Here is a 22041-nt window from a genome sequence, read left to right as displayed (position 1 = left end):
ATATCCGTTAAATGCTCTTCTGTAATTACTATAAATAATGCGTTGTTAATTTACCCCATAGCATGTACCATAGTTTCAAAATAAGATTCAAATTCTGAAAATTTTGAAGAACGCTCAAAAAGGAACTAACAGATATGAACCATGTAGTGCCTAAGAATATTCGGGGTTAGAAGATTCTTGAAATGACAAACTTCTTAGCAGCTACTTTTTTTATTTTTCAAAATTGCTATGCCAGTAATGAACCAACTTCTTCCTTAATATAATTTAGAGGATATCAGGCTTAGAGCCTATTTTGAATTCTCCCTGTATGTTGTTATTATTCTTCAAACAAGAAATTGTAATTATTAAATAATAAAGAAGAGACTTCCCTATGTTGTCACCTCATCCTAATACAAATTCATGCTTACCATTCTCTTCCTAGTTTCCGTAACTTCATCAAAGCAAACTCAGCCACGCCGTTTCAGCAATTAACAAACTTCCCTATTGACCAAGATAATTGTGATGAGCTAGTCACCTACGTGCGGAGCACCAGGAAGAAGCGAAAGCAAGGAAGTAGAACAAAACCAGGGGACACGGGACCCTCGAGGTGAGAAGTGTGACAGAAGCCGCCAGAAACACACTTTGGAGTGGACCGCTATTCAGAGGAGTCGTCCTAACAGCAATTGAGAGACCTATCCAACGGTCGGCACGCCTGGTCCCTCACCTCCACTGCATGACAGAGGTGTCATTCCGAAGAGGCCAGGACACTTGGAAGCTGTTGCCCTGAGGTCGAAAGGTTCTTCACTCTCGAACGTGAGGTCCGGGATCGACACCAGACGGAAACACTCAACGGATTGGAGGATAAGGCTTCACCCGATATTTGAAGAGGCTCATCATATCGAAATGGCTGAGGTACAGTGAAACCCTTTCCTTTCCTTTCCTAACCTTTGCGTCTCTGTGATCTCTTCTATTAGAAAACATGCATTTCATTTCATTCATCCCCAATTAGTTACTTCAGCGCTGTACTGCTCAGATCCCCACGTACTTTCTCTCTTGCCATGTGAAGTGCTATTCCCACGTTCTTTTAGTAAAAACTGATAATCGAGACAAATAACTGTGGTTGTAACCCCACAGTGCAGTACAGCAAGAATAAATTACTGGACTAGTTTTGCCTTACTGAAAGCTTTATTCAATCACGATCCTTGCCATTTAACATTGGCTATATTCCATGTAATTTCTTATTTTTTTAATCGAAGACTAGAAGCATATGTTTTGAAAGTTGTTTGTGCAACTTCTTTTTGTTTACCATCAGCCTCCAATTTATTGACATTTTTGTCAGTGATGAAGTTTTGCTCCCATGTAATCATATGGGTTTTATTTTGTAGATTAAGAATAGGTGTATTATTGTATAAGATACTGAGAAACATAACTAATAAATGAAATAATCAAAATTTGCAACATCTAACGTGTAAACTAGTGAAAAATTGGTCTATACTAGACAACGTAAATTGTGCGTTATTTGAATGCCAAGTGCTTATAGTATCTTTTAAACTTGCAACAAGAGAAGAAACTATAAGGGTTTTCTGAATTACATGTGTGCAAGCGCGTATTGTAAAAATTTGTATTGTTTTTCCAGTTTTCAGAGAACAATACAGTATGTTAAGGGAGAGTAGCAGTCTTATATGACTATATGTCTTATAAAAATGCTATCCTGTGAATGAATAATGAAAAACAAGTACTGTCTTTTCAGTATGTATATCTACCATAAGTTGGTAGCATATTTAGTATATCAAATGTAATTTTTACTGACAATCGAAGTACATAAATTAACCCTTAGCAGAAATTGTCAAGAGGAAGCCCAGAAATATTTCAGGAGTCAACATTTAAATGGACAGAGAATGAGAAAAGGTTTTCTCCTTTGTTAATTCTAGATAAGCTTATACAGGGGAGTACAAAAATAGGTATACAATTACAAGAGTTCGTGTTTTCTTTCTTAGTAATTATGTATTATATAATGAGTTCTTGATTATGGAAAACAATAACTTTTTGAGGTTCACAATCAGGATGATTTAGGAATTACAATTAAGTACAATTTCTGTGGTTCTCGAAGACCCAACCTTAAACGTTTACACATTCTTACAGTCTAGTTTCTACACTCAAGCACTCTTGGCATAGACGTTTTTATTGTTACTGATTTCTTGGCACGCTTCTCTATGAAATTAGTCATGTCATCAATAGTGCGTGCTTTCCCCGAAAATACTTTATCTTTGACAACTTCCTAAAAGAAAAGGCCCATTGGGGTGAGGTCTGGTGATAGTAATGGCCATTCAACTAGGCCTCGTCGACCTATCCAACGATTGGGTAATTAGTCGAGAAACTGGCGTATTGTTATAACATAATGGGGAGAATCTTCATCCTGCTGTAAATAGAAGTCATCTCTCCTATGTTGTCGACGTAATCACCATATATCGGAATAGCAATGTCCTGTAGCATGTTAAGATGCAAGTTGTAGGTAACAACTCCATTAAATAAACATAGCCCCCGTGACTCCTTGACATGAGAGGCTCGTCCAGTCTACAAGTTGATTCAATTGATGCTCAAGTGTACATGGACGTTTTATGCACTGTAATAGACACAATTATGCCTATTAACAATGCCTGAAAATTTCAAATTCCCTTTTTCTGACCAACACATTTTTTTTTCGAATGATGTCTTTCTTCGTTCAACATGACCTCGCAGAATTGTAATCGGCGATCTGGATCATCTAATAATCCATAAAGTAACCTTCAACAATACATCCTAAACATTGCACCACTATCTCATTAGAAGCTCTTCTCTTTGATTATTGTTGTCTTTGCAACTAATATTTCATTGTCCTGAGCTAGTAACACTGACTGGTCGACTACTCTTTGGCACATTATATATAGAGCAAGTTTTATCAAATTTATTGAGTAATTTGTAAATTGTTAGTCTACTTGGTGAAGGTGTATCAAATTCTGTAGCCCATTTTCAGTATTCTCTGTCTTCCAGTATCGTTTGATTTATCCACTTCCGTTGGTCGATGGTTAAATTATCATCAATGATTATCTGAAAAAAATAATAAATATAATAAACCTAATCAATTTAATATAATTGCCAATCATTATTTGAAAAATGCTAAATAATAATCTGTACACCTATTTTTGTAGTGTATTTAAGATGTATTAGCCAAAAATACATCTTAACTCAGCCCATATACAGAAAATTCTTGTAATTTCTTATTATCAACTGCGCTTATATTTCAACTGCTTGGATGCCTTACAAAGTATAGTAGCTCCAAAATTGCAGTTTTCCAGGTATGAAATTTGAAATCTTCATCTCATGAACAATTCGTGTTTACTTGTGTGTTACGTTGACAAACAAAACAATAACTATGAAATTTATTGTTTTATAATTTACTGTTTACAAATATCTTTTAATAAAATATATGCATCTATAGAAGTGAATGAAAGCGTTAGTCCATCTGTATTTCTATTTTTATTTATTTTAGTTAGTCCATTTGACATCCAAGCGGTCCTTTTGAGATCAATTTAATGAAAAATATGATTTTTTAGTTCTAGGTATGATGTCATATTTGAGAGAAAATTTAGTTGAAGTCAAACTGAAATTTTTCTCATTTCTCAGCTTTATTTGAGTGAAAAAAATGTTTGGAGTAATGAAACACTTTTTGAGATTGAGATTGGGATTTGAGATCAGATTAATGAAAAATATGATTTTTTAGTTCTAGGTATACTGTCATATTTGAGAGAAAATTTAGATGAAATCAAATTGAAATTTTTCTAATTTCTCAGCTTTATTTGAGTGAAAAATGTTTGTAGCAATGAGACATTTTTTTTTAAAAAAGAAATATTTTTTTGAGTTTAAAATCTACTTAGTGTATTAAAGATAGTATTGAGTCGGAATCAAATTAGGAAAACTATTCTTGATTTTTGAGTTAGTACATCTATATATATTTGTGCTAAAATTTGTGATTAGTTGAATACATTTCTCTTCTCATTTTAGTTTTAAGGTAACCTCTGATTTATACATACTTTTTTGTATTTATATTTGAGTCAAAAAATTTAGTAGGTGTCAAAGTAAAAAAAAAATTTCCTAAGTTATCAATGATATTTTTTTTTTCAATCCGCTGTAAATTAAATACTTAATAAGATACATTATGGGAATACTAGTTTTAACGTTTGTATTGGCACTCTTAGTTGGAGAAATTTCACTGAACGAAAACATGGTGGGTAGATACCTGAATACCATAAATTCTACTTCGAGAGTGACAGCATAGAGATAATAAAACAAATGTTTCAGGAATCACGAGAAAAGGAGATACAAGAATGTCTAAGAACTGAGTACGGGAGAATATGTTAGAACTGATTAGCTAAGGCTTCATGGCTTCTGGGAGCTAAATAACCTGCTGTGGATTCAAAGGAGACACTAGTTTGAACACGTATTATTCATGACACACACATCCGAGTAGACTGCTGTTTGCACTGTTTTATACATTACACCCTCTGTTATGCGCTTATAGGCAGTGTCATCTGAGGAGACAGTCAGCGGATAATATGAAGCCGTCGAAAGCGGAAGTCAATCGGACTCATGTTCGAGAGTTCGTGCTGAGAAATGCGGAACTCTCTGACGTTGAAGTTGTGAAGCACTTTCAAAAAGAAGGATTGAGTCGTGCAACTGTATACAGAATATTAAGAAAGATCAAAGATGGGATTTCAATGAAAAAAAAAGAGAAGGGGAGGAAAGAAAAATGATTATGACGAAAACAAATCAAAGAGAACATTGAGTCATTGATGGACATTAGTGACGAATATACCATTTCAAGTCCTGCACTTGCATTAAAAGCGAGTCATGATGTTGTGAGGAAGTGGCTACTGGAACTGGAGATCAAAATGAAGACAGAAAAGGATGCTCTATGTGCAGCTGTGAAACAAAAATTTCATTCTGAATAAAATTGCCAGGGACGAGTTTCGTGCCTCTAATGATGATAGGGACGTAATAATGGAGGATGAAACATATATTCATATGAATAGGTATGATTTTAGTGGAGACATGTCGTACTTTGAATCTGGTCACATTCCTGTTCCTTAATCAGTAAAATTTAAATTCAAAACTAAATTTCCACAGAAACTACTCATATCGATGGCAATAAGTAGTAGTCTCGGCCATATTTTCATAAACAATCAAGGGTACAAGTAATCAAAATATATATATAAAATGAATGCATTCTAAAGAAACTTATCCCATCTATCAAAGAAAACTATCCTAATGGTGATTACATCTCTTAGCCTGATTTAGTTTCTTCTTACTATGGAATAGGGACGCAGCAGCTGCTGGACCGGGAGGAAGTGAAGTTTTTGCTCAAAGAGCGCGACCCACCAAATGTTTCCCAAATCCGTCCCATTGACAAATTCTGGGCTCATTTAAAAGCAAAAATATTCCAGCCACCATATAAACCAAAAAAATATATCATGTTTGGGAAAACAAGCCCGAAAAATAATACGTCAATTCATTGTAAACCACTTCGAACAGCTGATGAGGAATGTGGGTCCAAAGATCAGAGTATTCTTTCTGTCATTAACTGATTTCATATGATTGTAGAATGTTTATTGTGTCATCGGTAGAAAAACTGAGACTTTTCATGTGCTAGTAAACAAAATACGGCAATTCAAAAAGGTGTCTCATTTGAGTCCACAGCAGGTTAGGTGCTAGTAAAGTGTTGTAAAATTATACGAAGAACTGATATAAATTGATGTTTGCTATTATGATCTTACAAGTTGCGAATGTCTATTAGTTATTGCATAATTATCTTATAAATGATGAAAAATGAAGTCACCCGCTTTTAACCAAGCAGGGGGGTAAAACGGAGTAGACATTAAATGTCATGTAAATAAGAAAACAACACTTAACGTACTTTTCTTTAATTAACGTACACTTGTATTGTAGTCTTATACCAGGCCTCATCCGATTGGTTATCGGTAAAAATGAAAACTTTTTTTCAGCACCATAGCTTCCGAGCTACTCCAACTAAAGAAATTGAAAATTAACGATAGAACATCCATACGTATAAGTTATGAGTCAATTTACGTGTTTTGTAAGAAAATTGATTTACATCTTCGGTTACATATGGCAACATTATGTGGTTTCTAGTGTATTTTAATTTTTGCTTCATCGCAGGCGATCGCTGTAATGCCCGCTTCTTTTTCTCCAGTAAGAGTAAATACAGACGTGTTCAAATTATTAGACTCAACATTCAGTTTCTGAATTTTTTACTTTTCTTATAACATCACGTGAGTAAACACGTTCGAACTTAGTACAAATATTGCTTTGTAACTCTGTACTAATTTCTAGTGGGTGTGGCGCATGCTTTTCAATATCAATAAAACAAATGCGTACATGAAATTCAAATCAATTACTATACAGTGTGTATATCCAAGTTGGAAATAAAAAATGAAATGGAATACTTACAAAAAAAAAATGATCTTTCACACAAATATTAATATTTTATATGAAATCCCTTATTCTTTATTAAGTCTTTTATCCTTTGTGGTATGATATGTATGAGTTTAGCACATTTTGCCTTCAATTCAGCATTATGATACCACAAATGATTGAACTCCTTGATCAATTGATGTTTGGTTGTGTGTTTCTTCTTTTCTTTCTTGGACTGCGTGCTTTTATGCCCTCAGCACACAAAATCCTTCGAACACTTTCTCGCGAAATGTTTGCACCATACTCAGCCATTTTTATGCTTAAGTCTCTAGAGTTTGTTTTTCAGCACGAATCTTTTTAGTTTTCTGATACCTCTCAGCGATAACTTTAATTTTCGCCCGAACTTCCCAACCCTATTTTGCAGATACATTTGCTTCATGCTCACTGCAACAGAGATTCTACTCAGATTTTTGCCCCATCTCAACTCTACTAGCAATTTGGAATTATGCATATCTTTCTTCCGCCAAAATTGTTATGATAACTTCCACTTTATGCGTAGACAGGTCTCTTGCTTTTCCCATTATGGCCCAATTACAGGACTTCACAATAAACGATTAATACACGAAACACTGCACGATCACTTTAAACTGGCCCATACGAATTGTTCAGCGGTTTGAATCGTGTAACTATATATGACTGTAACCACAACACTGCAAATTGTAATTTGTTAATAGAAACCATAATAGCTGGCTACAACTGAAACACTACTTCCAGAACTTCAACCCTTCACTAATGCCATTTGCTGTTCAACGGTGATATCACTACTTCTACAATAAACAAATGGAAGATCCTATATTGGTGGCTTAACCAATAAATTACAAGTTCTAGGATTATAAGTTATGACTGCAACATCAATTTTGCATTTTTCGAGTTTGAGTCTACTAATTTGAACACGTCTGTAACTCCCCCACCTACTGGGGGAGGAGAGAAGATAGTCAATTCACCTTAAAGAAGATTACCTGGTTTGGATCCGACTACCTGTTCTACCTCGTTTCCCCTATTTAGACGATGTAAAAATTGGGCAACTTTATCATGTCAAAGATATGGAGGATTTGTAAGACATAAAATTTATCATTTCATACTACCTACCAAAATACTGATATTGCAGTTACAATGAAAGATAACAGACAGTGAATAGCAAAAAGGCGAGTTAAGAATTCATTAACTACTGGAAATATAGCTCAAATGCAATACACTATTGTGATCCCCATACTTGAAATGTCCGACAAAAGATTTGCAGGTGCCAGAAGGTGAAGGCGTAGTATTCTCTTACTGGTTTATAAATAAAACTGAAAGTGATATTCTTTGTGACAGCATCACGGGAAAGTGCGTGGACAATTTCAAATGCATATTTGAACGTATGAGTTAGTATCTACCTAGAACTGAGCTTATTATCATGGCATTTAGAATGAAATCTTTATCCTATGAGAGTTTTGGGACTGTTCAAAATTTATTCCAAACATAGAGTATCTAGGGAACTCCTCGAGTTAGGAGGACGAAACTCGGTGTATGAGCTCTATATTAGAAATAATTGGTCAACTATCCCAGCATTTTCGAAATTTCTGTTTCTAAAGTGGGAGACAAGGCAATTTCTGTAACATACTAATTTTTCATTTTGTATTCTTAAGACAGCGTAAATAAGGATAAGGTTAAAGCATTGAAAATTAATTTTTAAAAGTAGTTACCACTTAGGTTGAGCTGTGCTTTTATAATTTTACCGTTAAATATGTATCCTAAATGTGGAGGATATTTAAATTTTTCACAAAGAATAACGATTGTGCATGGTTTTGAATTAATTTTCGAACATAGCATGTAGGGCCTAGCCACATTTTATCATTGAACTTCGATTCAAATGGAAGTAAATTTAAATATACTCGAGCGACGAATGGTCATTTCAGCTAGTAACTAACATCTATAGGGTGCAGTATAAATCTTGAAACCGGTGTCATACACAAGGGAGGTTCGGTGCTTTAATCTCCCATTGAACTAGGAATTATGGGAAAATAAGCATTTACTACATGTGTAATCCAGGATCCAGTGGCGTATTTACGATTTGGTTTCGGGGTGGGGGCTTTGCCTGAAAATGTGAAAATTCTGCAAGATATTTCATATACTTTACTATAGTAAGTAAGATTTCGGGGGGATTAAGACCGGAAGCCCCCCTAAATACGCCACTACAAGGAACGATAAAACTTGGGAGCTTGAACTCTCTCTCTCTCCATTCATCTTTGAAGAAATTCTGCATACGCTACTGTTTGCAACAAGGAAGTTACTCATTTTGTACATAAAAAAATGTATGCAACGATGCACACATATCTAAACATTAAGTATACTTTTCGCACGTTTTGATCAGTATTTTAAATCTCACACGTGGGATTAAATTCTTCATTTTTAAGAAATCCATAATAAAATATAATTATGTCGATTAAAATCTGTTAGAGATAGTATGAAAATATATATTTTTTTTTAAATTCCCATTCTCCCTTTTCTTACATTTACTTGCACATGCGTGAAATTTATAGAAAATGAAAGAAAGAAACGTGAAAGTTGGGACGAATGGATGGATGGCACGTGCCAACATTTGCAAATCAGTATTTGCAAACTTGTGTTTGTGCAATTCCTTGGCACAATGAAACTGAAAATTGATGAAGATTTTGTTTTCTTTTTGATCAACAATAAATATTGTATGTTTCTTCACTGATCCGCATCTTTGCTCCGATGCACATGCAAAAGGAGGAGTTTCAATTGTTACAACAAAATTAATCAGTTAAATTCACACGTGCAAAGTGAGAAGTGCGTCTTTTGAGAAAACTGCGTGGTATACTTATTCCTTTCCCAAGTGTCTGTGCTCTATAATTATCTTCAATGTCAGTACAAGTAATATATCACTTTTACAGTACGTGATGGACTGCAACATACGAGGCACAACCATTATAATTGGTACTCAACGGTAGTACAAAGACATTAAAAAAAAAAAAAAAAAAAAATAGGTACTCTAAGCAAGACCACACACGTACACGCGACAGCTATTTTCTGCTTTTGAATTGTCAAAACAATGTCATTTTTAAAAGAAAAAGGATTTATTTGTATGCGTGTTCTGCATATAAATTATTATTGAAATTTTATAAAATATACACGACTTTTTTCTCTTTTTCTGGTTTATTCAGTTATAACTGTGATTATACTTTCACCAGTCTATATTTGGAATAATTACTTGTGATACCAACCTGCGTTTTATAATAAGTGTCGTAAATTCATTATTTACTTTTATTCTGGCATTAGCACTTATATTTTGTTCATTGTGCAACACTAACTGGTCAATTATTAACATCTATCAATTAATTTGTTATTGGTTTATACATTTCCACGATGAAAGTTCCATTTTAATTTCTGCTGAATTTTTCTACACAACACACATGTACTTTTTATTGTATATATTGACACTTCACTGATGTTCTGGCGATCTTAAATGATTATAGGCCCTGCTAAGCTATCATAATATCTCAAACTTCTACAACAGACTACTAACGTCATTTCGGACATTGGTTCTGGCAAGTGGGTATGGACTCGATGTCAATATAAGAGTTTCACATTTCTCTACTCTATATTAGTGTAGAGTTCATTTAAATGTTTCTGAAACTCAGGCGGGTAATTAAACCCTGTCTCCGCAAATGACGCCAATGCAACAGACCCCTATTACTAATGTATAATGAATAAAACAAATCTCTCTCTGAGTTTTACGTCCCACGGTTATGCCGGTAAGGCTAAAGGAGACGGTGATGATCAGTAATGAATGAAATGGTGGAATGAAGAAAGTGGGGGGAAACGGGAGAACCCCGAGGAAACCCACGTACACGGTGTTTGTCCACCACAAAGTTTACTTGGCGGATGCTGGGATCGAACCCGGGACCCCAAGCACCAGAGGTGAACGCTCTACCACCGATTTCACATACAAATGGACGTATATAACAAACATTTAGGTGACGAAGGTAACATAAGTATATGCATGTGATATACGGAAAACTGTTAGATATTAGGCATCCTGCAACGGTATGATGTAATATCTAAGGGCAGTGCATATGTTGCATACGAATAACGTATGTTCCGTACTGATTTCTGTAGTAAATAAGAGGATACCGTATATTTGTACAATATACCGCTGTCCGGAGAACGGATTTTTCTCAGTGTATAACGTTTCGTGAGTTGAAATAACTTTTTATACAAGTAATTATAGCTTAAAAGCAAGAGCTGTTGAATGAAACGCAAATAAAATCTCTCAATTTTCTTTCTAATATATCATGTTTAACATGTGTTTGTGTCCAAGCACTTTTCTCTTCGAAACTAATGTGGCACCATCGCTGTACGATACACCATCTACTGAGAAATTTCTCATAAAAACAAGCAACAAGGCACGCTCATATTCATATGATTATTCCCCCTTTTTAAATAACTGCTAACTATTCAATGGTAAATTTGCTCACTGACTGGCAATTTTTTTGTATTGTAAATTGAGTGCTCTCCCTTAGTCTTCGGCGCGCAGTAAGCTATACGTTAATATTTAAATAAAATGTGAAACATAGCACATGACATGGTCGAACAATGTACCTATTTCATAATGAGATTATTCCTCTAGAATACTTTACACATACAAATAAACATTTCAGAAAACTGACAGATATAGTAAGATCTAAGCATGAGTGCTATCTTGAGTGTTTATTGTGAAAGGAATCAAGTTTTTCCTTTGTTGCCTTTCTTGATATTAGAATACTTAACTAAATGAATCAGTAAATTGTATTGTAGCCGAAATATAAATCTTTATTTTATAATGCAATTTTTACAATATGTAATGTTTCATTACGCAGTAGTTAAAAAACCTGTACTGACTTGCGGCTGATATAATCCACCTTAAAGGCGGGCAATCGAACGCAATTACAACGTAAAGTGAGATTCAATTCGTCTGAGTTCACATAAGAAATCAAATTCTGATGTTCTGAAAACGGTAGCAGAAATACGTAAACCTCACTATGGCTTCTCTTCTTGAATCTGTATCCAATGGTAAAATATAGTAAATCTCTACATTTTTGTCCGTGCATTCTTAGGTCTATTAGTTGTGTATCTGATAAGTACATGCAGATCATTGTGAAACTTAGGATAATAGATGAGTAAAATGTGCATTTTTGAATCTCCAACTTACAAATATTTATAATTTTGTACAAGAATGAAGGATTGAATTTCAAGTTGAAACAAAGGAAGAAAGCGACATCTATGAGGTAACTACCAACAAAGATCGAATAACTCATAACATGCTGGGTTAACAGTTGATACCCGTATGTTTTCCATTTGACGTTTCGATCTGCTACAGGCTAGGTATTGAAAGTACAATACAAGGATGACACCATTCGCAAAAATAAATAAAATTAAAAGCGCTGTGAGTAATGAAGATGCACTATAAAGAATATATTCTACTAACGAAAGCGAATACTAACTTACTAATAGTAACACAAAATATTTTGGGGGAACATTGTAAGCTTACCTCTTCTGCACACTTTTTTTTCTTCTGATAGAAACATTATTTTTTTAAAAAAAATTCTTAAAGCTCATTAATTAGGTTTACCACTTTTTCAAAACCAAATGTAGGAACAGTTCATGCAGCTAATGAAATTAAAGATATTTCATGTCGGATCCTTCCTCCGTAATAATGTCATACGAGTATAAATGTTTCTAGCGAAAAGCGAGACATAGTTATCTATTGCTGGCCCGCAACCAGCCACAGAGGTTTGGGGGGGCCATGAATATGTTAGGAGGGGGGCCAAGTCATTAAACATTGTCTTACCAATAGCTAAATTGTGTTTTTTGTATTAATAATAGAAGGTCTGGAGGGGCCACGAAAAGATATTTTTTTGGGGGCAGGCCCCCCTAACCCTCCTCTGTTTGCAGGCCTGATCTATTGATAAAAGGAAAGTAAAAAACTTTAAATCATAAAGGCTCCATATCATAATATACGATGTAATAAAAAAATGTGACCAATTTAAATTGTATGTAAACTATGTGTAGGACTATGTGTATTATTTATTTATTTATTTATTTCAGAAGCATTAATTCTACATGGGACGTTAGTGAAGTTTAACTGAGAAAGAGTATTACGTTTACTTCAACCCAATTTTTTCAATTGTTTCAAATTGCTTTTATTTTCTACCAACACTGCTTATAGGGTGAATAAATACTTTAAACGAAAAGTGATCATCACTTCATATATGAATTAAAATTCTTGCAATTATATTTAGTATTCCTTACCAAAGGGATTAGGTGAGCGGTCAGCGTTCTAATAGAATTCACAATTGAAAGGTCCGAGGATGGAATCCTGCATTAGACCATCCTGACGTGTTTCCTATTGGTTTCTCCTGAGCAAAGGAAGGCGCGAACGATTATATAAACCCTGTTTGTCTATCAACTTCTCATTCTTGTTTTGAGTACAAAATATATATATATATATATTTCATTCTCTTCTCGCGAGGCTGGATGGGTGGATTTGATTTCAGTGTCCCTTTCAGCAGCAAGGCTATACGAGACGTGGAATTCTGGTAGGAAGCGGCAGGTCTGCAATGGGATATATTTCCTAAAATATGTACCCTAAAGAAGAGGGACATATAATAATGGCAATTTTATTAGATTACGAAACTCTTTATGCCTAAGTGTCGGAAGTCTTATAGAACGACTATGCCTATACCTGCCTATGCCTGTGACTCTGTCGACAGGTGTCAGAGCAAAAATGGTAACAGATATCGAGATGTGTTCTTTTTTCATTCGATTCAGCGTCCCAAGAATAGGCACTATCTCCTCCATTAAGCCTATTCAAACTGAAAGTGGTTCAAATTAGTCATTTCCGGTTTCAACGTTTATCACCATAGAACGAAAGCAGTAACAGATAGGAAGAAACGGTTCTTTAGAAATGATTCAGCGTCTCAATGCAACGTACCATAACTATTCCGAACACCTTACCAAAACCGGAAGTAGTTACAACACTGGTTTCCACAGAGCAAAATCGGTAAGGAATATCAATTTGCGGGGTCTCTGCCCCAAAAATATGTTCCATTTCCTTCAATAGCCCTCTATTATAACCAGAAGACTTTAAATTAGACATTTCCTTTTCAAACACTTATCACCATAGAACAAAAATGGCAATAGATAGCGGAAAGTGGTTTCCTGCAATAGATTTTGTGTCTCAAGAAAGCGTATATTCACATTCAGCGATACACTACCAAAACCGGAAGTGGTTGAAATATGCTACTACTTTGAATTTCAATTCTGATGTTCTTAGAGCAAGAACGGTAAGATACATCGAGAAGCGGGTTTCTGCAATTGATTCAGCATCCCAAGAAACGGTTACGTCTCCTTCGTTAACTCTCTATTCAAAATTAAAAGACAAATTCTGACCAAAGCATAATGTGTCTGATGAAGGCAAAGTTAATTTGCCGAAACTGCAACACTATTATTTATTAGTTAATATATGCTTTGGTCAGAATTTGTCTTTTAATTTATACAAGAAGTGCCAAAGCTAGAGTGAGTGGTATTCTCTATTCAAATTTGAAATTGTTGGAATTTAGCATTTCCTGTTACAGCATTTATAGCCATAGAAAAAAAAAGCTATTATTAGATATCAACAAGCGGTTACCTGCAAACGATTCAGGATCTCAAGAGAATGTACCACCTCAATCCGCAACACTCCACCAAAACCAGAAGTGGCTGAAATTTACTACTACTTCCGGTTTCGATACTGGTTTCTTCAGAGCAAAAACTGTAAGAGATACCGAGATACATTTTCTTGCAATCAATTCTGCTTCCCAAGAGTAGGTTCTCTTCTATTAACCAGGGGCGTCATTTAGGGAGGGGGGGGCAGGAGGGGGCAATTGCCCCCCAAGAGATTGAGGAATACATATACTTTAATCGATTGCCTACTAATATACTAGTAAAGTCTTATGTCGGTGGTGCTCTTGCTCCTCCCCCCCCCAAGCGAAGTCCGCAATGACGTCCCTGCTATTAACCACTTATTCATTCCGGAAGTGGTGCAGATTAACGATTTCCTGTTTCAACCTTGATCAACATAGAACAAAAACAGTAGAGCTTAGCAAGTAGTGGCTTTCTGATAAAGATTCAGCGTCCGAGCAACGGGCTATATCTCTGATCATATTAATCTATTGCCACCAGTAGGGCCTAGTTATGTTTTGTATTGCACTTTCACCAATGAAGGAAAACATATTATTATTATTATTATTATTATTATTATTATTATTATTATTATTATTATTATTATTATTATTATTATTATTATTATTATTATTATAATTATTATTATTATTTCCATGAAATAATGGCCAGTTTTGTACCATAATCAAGTATCGAAAACATATTTAAATGTTATGAATGAAAAGTTTTAAATACAAAATTTCATTTTTAAAAACTTCCTATGAATTTCCATGTGCCGACGCGACGTCTCAATGAACCACCTCGACCAACTTTCTCTTATCTTCTAACGAAATTATGTCTGTAGCGATCTCGAGATATGGACATCTTTTATAATAATTGTTGTCCCGCCCCCCCTTTTTTTTTTTTTTTTTTTTGCAAAACAAATATCAATAAAAATAAAGTTTATGGGTCATCGCACTAAACTTTCTCTCTCTCCCACTTTCTAAATTGAATTAATGGTGTAGTTATTACTGAAACATTTATTTACGAAATATGAACAAAATTGAGGGAGACATTTTTGAGAAAATCGTCTGATAAGAACTCACCCTAAGATTAAACTACTCGTTGTGGATGTTTTAATGAGGAAAAAGTGAAAATCATTAAGTTTTACGTCCCACGATTATGGGAGCTAGGCTAAAGGAGACGGTGATGATGAGAAATGAATGAAATGGTGGAATGAAGAAAGTGGGAGGAAACGGGAGAACTTATAGGAAACCCACGAGCACGGTTCACTTGGCGCGAGCTGGGATGAACTCTTCACCAGAGGTGAACGCTCTACCACTGAGCCACCGCAGTAATGAGGAGAAAATGAAATGAAATGAAATCTTTGACTTAGACAACTCACGATTATGGCTTTTAGGCTAAGGGAGACGATGATTAAAGCAAGTGAATGATGATGGAAGAATTGTTGGAAACAGAAAGTGGGAGGAAATGGGAGTCCCGAGACAACCCACGAGCACGATGTTGTCCACCTGAAACTTACCTGGCCGGGCATCGAACCCAGACCCCAAGCACCAGACACCTAAGAGCACTATCTCTGAACTACCGTGCCCCTTAATGAAAAATTATTTATGCCATATTTTAGGTTTGTTAATAGAAATATTAAATATGAATGAAGTTGCCTGAGCCGTTTCTGAGAAAATCTTCTGTCAAAAACTTACTTGAAGTGTAAACTACTTTTTGTGGATTTTTAATGAGAAATTATTTATGTCATATTGAATATTTGTTAATGGAACAATTATTTATGAAATATGAACAAAATTACCTGAGTCTTCAGAGAAAATGATCCGAGAAAATGTTAGCGCCAAAAGCAAGCTACTCTTTGTGAATATTTTAATAGAAAATGATTTATATCGTGTTATAGGTTTGATAATTGAATATTTTATTTATGAAATACAAATACAATTGCCTGAGTCACTTTTAAGAAAATCATCCGAGAAAAACTCACTCCAAATGTAAACTACCCCTTTTTCCCAGAGAAATGGCTCATACAATAGATATTATAGGACAGTTAATGATAAATTGATTTATGAAAAATAAATTGTTAGAACCGTTCTAGAAAAAAAAACTTTTTCTTTTTTTTTAATTTTCATCCTTCAATAAAGTACCCTTGATTTTTGGGGTAGGAAAAAAATTCAAAAAATTACTTTGGAGAACCTCATAAAAACTTAAGATTAAAATTTGCACAGACATTAAAAATTCTTTTTTTTTTTTTTTTTTTTTCACACGTAAGAGACATGAAACGTGTACATTCATTGAAATCTCAATCTCTACCTTTTTTTTTCTTTCTTCGATCACCATATTTTTCTCTTTCCTACCGTATCTCGCAAGTTTAAAAAAAAAAAAAAAAAAAAAAACGCGGAAATACCTGTTTTATACTATTATTTTTAAATGAAGGGTTTCCATTCACCAAATTTCTGTCTCTAACCTTATGGAACAGACGAAAACCATATTCACGAAGAAATTAAATGTCGATTAAAAGCAGGGAATTCTTGTTATTATTAAGTTAAAAATCTTTTGTCGTCGCGAATTCTGTCGAGGAATTTGAAGCTTAAAATATACAAAACGATAATCATGCCTGTTGTTCTGTATGGTTGCGAAACATGGTCGTTTACTCTGAGGGAAGAACATAGTCTGGAAGTATTCGAGAATAAGATCCTGAGACGAATATTCGGACCCAAGAGAAACGGGAATAGGGAATAGTGGAAACTTCATAACGAGGTACTACATAATTTATACGGTTTACCAAAGATTGCTAGGGGCATCAAATCTAGGAGGCTCAGGTATGGGCAGGTCACGTAACCAGGATAGAAGAAGGTAGGAACACTGTAAAAGTCTTAACTAGAAGACCAATCCGAAAACGACATTTAGGAAGGCCTAGTCGCAGACAACATTAAGGTGGATCTAGCAGAAATAGAAATACGAAGAAACTGGATCCAGCTTGCTAAGGTTAGAAGTCAGTGGAGAGCTTTTACGAATGCGGCATTGAACCTCCGGGTTACATAGGCCATAGAGTTAGTTAGTTAGTTTTAGTTTACCTTATGGGATTTTGAAATATGAACACTTTATTATTATCATTGTTATACCCATTCTACGCCCTGCCTCTCGAATTCCCACCACCATCACCACCAAAAAAAAAAAAAAAAAGAAAAAAGCTCTTCTTTTGTGATACTTCGCATCAAAGATTCTATGCACTGTCCACGGTTATATAAGTTAGATAGATAAATACAATATGATTTGTAAATGTTTAGTATTCTTTACTGGAGATTAAACATTACAGAGGGGCCGCGGTGGCTCAGTGGTAGAGCGTTCACCTCTGGTGCGTGGGGTCCCTGGTTCGAACTTTGTGGTGGACAAACACCTTGTGCGTGAGTTCCATCGGGTTCTGCCGTTTCATCCCACTTTCTTCATTCCAACATTTCATTCATTTCTCATCATAACTATCTCCTTTAGCCTAGTCGGTATAATCGTGGGACGTAATACTCAGAGATTTCATTTCATTTTAAGCATTACAGTAAGATGGAAACTATATTGGCATGATCCACTACGAGTAACTCCACGCATGAGTAGCAGGGAGAATTTAGAAGTCCTTTCACTAGTGACATCTAGCTTTAGGCAGGGATTACCACTCATTAACGGATCTTTAATATCTTTAACTTTCTCCTCTACCTGTCGCAGATACTATCATGTTTTTGTGTCTTGAAAACCATTCTGTAGAAAAATAACTGTTTATAATAAATATTTAAAATAAAGCAAAATATTATATTTCTTTCTTTGTAGATTCAAGCGTAACATAAGACTTTTTTTGTCATGGTAATAATTTTTTGACACATTGTTCAATTTCTCTCGTAATTTAGTATTTTTACTTCAGACACACCCTTACAATAATGACATACCGGAAGTTCTTAATTAAAATTAAATAAGAACAATTATCCATTAATTTTGTGAGGAAGTTTCCGTAAAATTATGTTAGCTCTTTTGTAACCACTTACAAAATAATTTATTTGTTACATTAAGTCAGTAACTATGCGGAAACAAAACATGTTTAGTGATTATATAGTTTTCAAAACATACTATGTTAATAATCCGACAATTTCCAACGAAACAGTATTTAAAGGAAACAGGATTGGATAATGCTAAGTATGAATTAAGGGCTTTGATTTAGCGTTGGTTATTGCATGTCTCGTGTCTAAGAAGTTATTTGTGAAAAGTACTACAACTGTTCAATGTAAAAGTCATACACATTAATACAGTTCTATTTTATTTATTTTACTTTGTTTTTTTAAAAAAGGAAAATCAAACTAAGCACGAAAATGCATTTGGTGTAATACTATAAATAGTAGAATTGGAAATTCGTTACAAGTACTATGAAAACCGCGTACCGTTACAAGTGCCCTACTTTGTAACAATTTTTGACATTTTTTCCTCCGGTTAGTGTATTTATCAACCTAAGGTAATGAAAGTTAAAGTTATGGAGTCTAATTAGTTCTACTTAATAAAGGCATTAATACATCGGGGCTAATTTGGAACACTTGTTTTAAACCTCTATATGATCATGAAAACAATGTGTAGAGGTCATACTTATATTTGAAAGCTTTAGTGCATACATTTTAAAGCACGGGTTACAACGAATACTTTGGTGCAATTTTTATCGCTTTTACTTAACATTTGTGGAAATTATGTACACTTTTATCCAAGCACTGGCCCTTGGGGGGCGCAGTGGCTCAATGGTAGAGCGTTCACCGGTACCTGGTTCCATCCCAGCTCCCGCCGTGTGGACTTTGTGGTGGACAAACACCGTGCTCGTTGGTTTTCTCGGGGTTCTCCTGTTTCCTCCTACTTTCTTCATTCCACCATATCAGTCATTTCTCATCATGACAGTCTCCTTTAGCCTAACCGACATAACCGTGGGACGTAAAATTTAAAGATTTCATTTCAGTTTTTTCCAAGCACTCACCGGATTTTTTTTTTTTTTTTTTTTGTTTTTTTTGTTTTTAAGTTGACAGCTCAGTGAAATGAAGAAGTAAGATGGAAAATACCGAGTTTTGTATTTAAAAGACCTAAATTGAAAGAAAATTCGTGAACACTTGCAACTCTCTTCTTCGTAGTTCGGATAGAATCCATCTCCCTGCTCAGAAGTGGAGTTTGCGGTGGCCAATGGGGCAACCGCCCAAGGTCCCGCAGTTAGGGAGGCCCCGCGTTAAGAGCATATTTCGTCCAAGAAATAGATACAAAAGCACATCGTACGAACACGCAAACACACACATACACACACCAGCTATTTTTACCAATACTCTAGCCCCGCGGGGTCATTATTAACACTAGGCCCTGCGCGCACCTAAATTTTCCCGTATGATGATTCGGATTATCCGGAACTACTTTGAAACACTCGTTGTAAGACTGGATATGATCATGTCCACAATGTGCAGATATCATACATAAATTTGAAAGCTTTAGTGCGTATATTTAGAGCAGGGGTCTTAACGAATTCTATTGGTATTGCTTAACATTTGTGGAAATTACGTAGATTTTTATCCAATCACGCACCAGAATTTTTGAATTTTACAGATAGTTTTATTATTATTATTATTATTGTCAGCTCGGTGAAATGAAGACTTAGTAAGTTGGAAAATGCATAGTTTTGTATTTAAAGGAACTAAATTGAAAGAAAATCCGTAAACACTTGCAATCTTTCAGTAAAGTTTCTTGATCGTAGTTCGCATAGGACCTGGCCCTCTAATTTTCTTTAAATATGTCCTAACCATTTTAATGTAAGCAATCAATGGAGAAAATGTTTTAATTCTTATAAATTGAAACTGACTCCAATCTAGGATTTTCATTTCAATTTACACTCTACCAAGGGAATTCTGTTTATAGTATTCTATCTTTAATGCAGGCACACCTCTATCAATTACTACAGAATACTGTAGTCACTCTCTACAGCTTATCACTACCAAATACAATGCATGCTAGTGTATACCTGCACAATAAAAGACAATCATAAGTACTTCATAGAATGTCTTAGGGCAAAAATTGGAATCAAAAGTAAACCGAAACTATTATTCAAAGAAACCTTGGATTTGGCAGACTTTTGTAGTTTATTTTATAATCAGACTAATCAGAATCTAATGAAATTTCATATTTTTTTCTATCAAAAATATGATCAATGCATAGGTCATAAAATAAACTTTTTAAAAAAGTAAAAAAAAAAAAAGAAAATAATAATACAAGTTAAGTCGCAGACACAGAAGTTCTTATAACGTTTTTTTTTTTTAAAGGCAATAAATGTATTTGCATTTTTTATTCTTTATGCTTCTTATACATGAAATACACTAGTTTGGATCACTTTTCTAATAGAGAAGTTTTGGTAAGTCCAACGATATATAAAATGTCCATGTGAAACATTAAGATGTATTCTTTTATATAAATTATTAACCAAGGTTTTTAAAGTTTGTTTAAAGAAACCCCGAATTACGGTACACATTTTTTTATTTTGACTGTAGAGAAAAAAAAAATATTCAACCTGAAAGGAAGTCGTAAGTATCTGGTTCAGAAAAGTTTCAGCATACAGTAAACCTACAAACAAAACCAATTTGGTAGCAAGATTGAAAACTGTGAAAAGGGCATTAAAACCACATGTGTACTGACAATGAGCCAAGTGTGGTCATGATTACAAAGGAGCAGCTATAACCAGATTGTCTCCAGGAGTTCAAAGAAGATTGAATCTGTTCTTCGTTTAAATAATATCACCATAGACATTAAACTTCTAGGAAAAAGTTGGCTTTGTTCGGTTTGTTGTTCGAAAAAGTTGGGTTTGAAATATTCAATTATCCATTTCCAAGTTTGTATTTTGTGTTTTTCGTTAACAAGTTCAATATTTACTATTCAACTACAAAACAAAACAAATTCTTTCAACAAACCTGTAACGAAAATTCTTCTAAAAACCCGTTGAAAGCAGCTGTTCCGCTGGTTAAAACACATTTAAGAACACAGATGTATCCGACAGGATCGGTCCAGAGGGCCTGAAGATCTTTTTAAGCTCCAAATATACACAAAATAAAATTATTATACTTATGATACTTCACACACAAGATATTGCAATACCAAGGATCATTTATCTTATAACACCTTTCTAACTTTAAAATTCATTGATAAAAATCGATGAAATTTAGTAACATGCAAATACCAACCGGAGAACATTGTTTGGTATCCCCAGTAATACCAGCCGATTAATATTGTTGCCGAACTAATATGATGTTTTATTTTTATTAAATACATTGTGTTAGATTATTACCTATTTCAAATTATACGTGTCAAACAAAACTTACAATATCTCATTTATTTACTTAGTATTACAAACTAAGGATACTATAGTATCACAAAAATCCATACATACAGGGTTTGTCCGGAAAGTAATAGGACTGAGTCGATTTAAAAAATATTGAGCCAATCGTTGCAATTCTTTAAAAACTCTCAAAATAGACTCCTTCTGCGTCGATGCAGCGCTGCCACCGCGATTTCCAAGCATTGAAGGCGTCACGGAAATCATTCTCCGGAATAGCCTTGAGAGCTGCGGTGCAAGCTGCTTGGATCCCCTCTGTCGTCTCAAAATGTTTGCCTTTCATCGGGCGTTTCAGGCGAGGAATCAAAAAGAAGTCCGGGGGGCCACATCTGGGCTGTACGGCGGCTGCGAACCATCCAATTTTTGGTTGGATGTGCACCGGATTACTGAGAGGCCGCACTACTGAGGGCTTGACTAGCGAGAGTCTAATGTAATAACCTGTCGTAGTG

The 22041-nt window shown here is 34.7% G+C and overlaps 1 long non-coding RNA gene across 1 annotated transcript in view; it reads left to right on the top strand.

The window, feature by feature from the left end:
- Positions 1 to 610: 610 nt before the first annotated feature.
- The window catches only part of LOC145694131 (uncharacterized), a 191088-nt gene continuing 169657 nt past the window's right edge, over positions 611 to 22041 (top strand). The window contains exon 1 of the long non-coding RNA XR_014132937.1: positions 611 to 891. This is a non-coding gene — a long non-coding RNA (uncharacterized LOC145694131). The remainder of the gene's footprint in view (positions 892 to 22041) is intronic.

The sequence above is a fragment of the Thermobia domestica genome, chromosome 9, assembly GCF_964235325.1.
Source record: "Thermobia domestica chromosome 9, izTheDome1.hap1.1, whole genome shotgun sequence".
Taxonomy (NCBI): domain Eukaryota; kingdom Metazoa; phylum Arthropoda; class Insecta; order Zygentoma; family Lepismatidae; genus Thermobia; species Thermobia domestica.
This window is presented reverse-complemented; position numbering and strand designations above follow the sequence as displayed.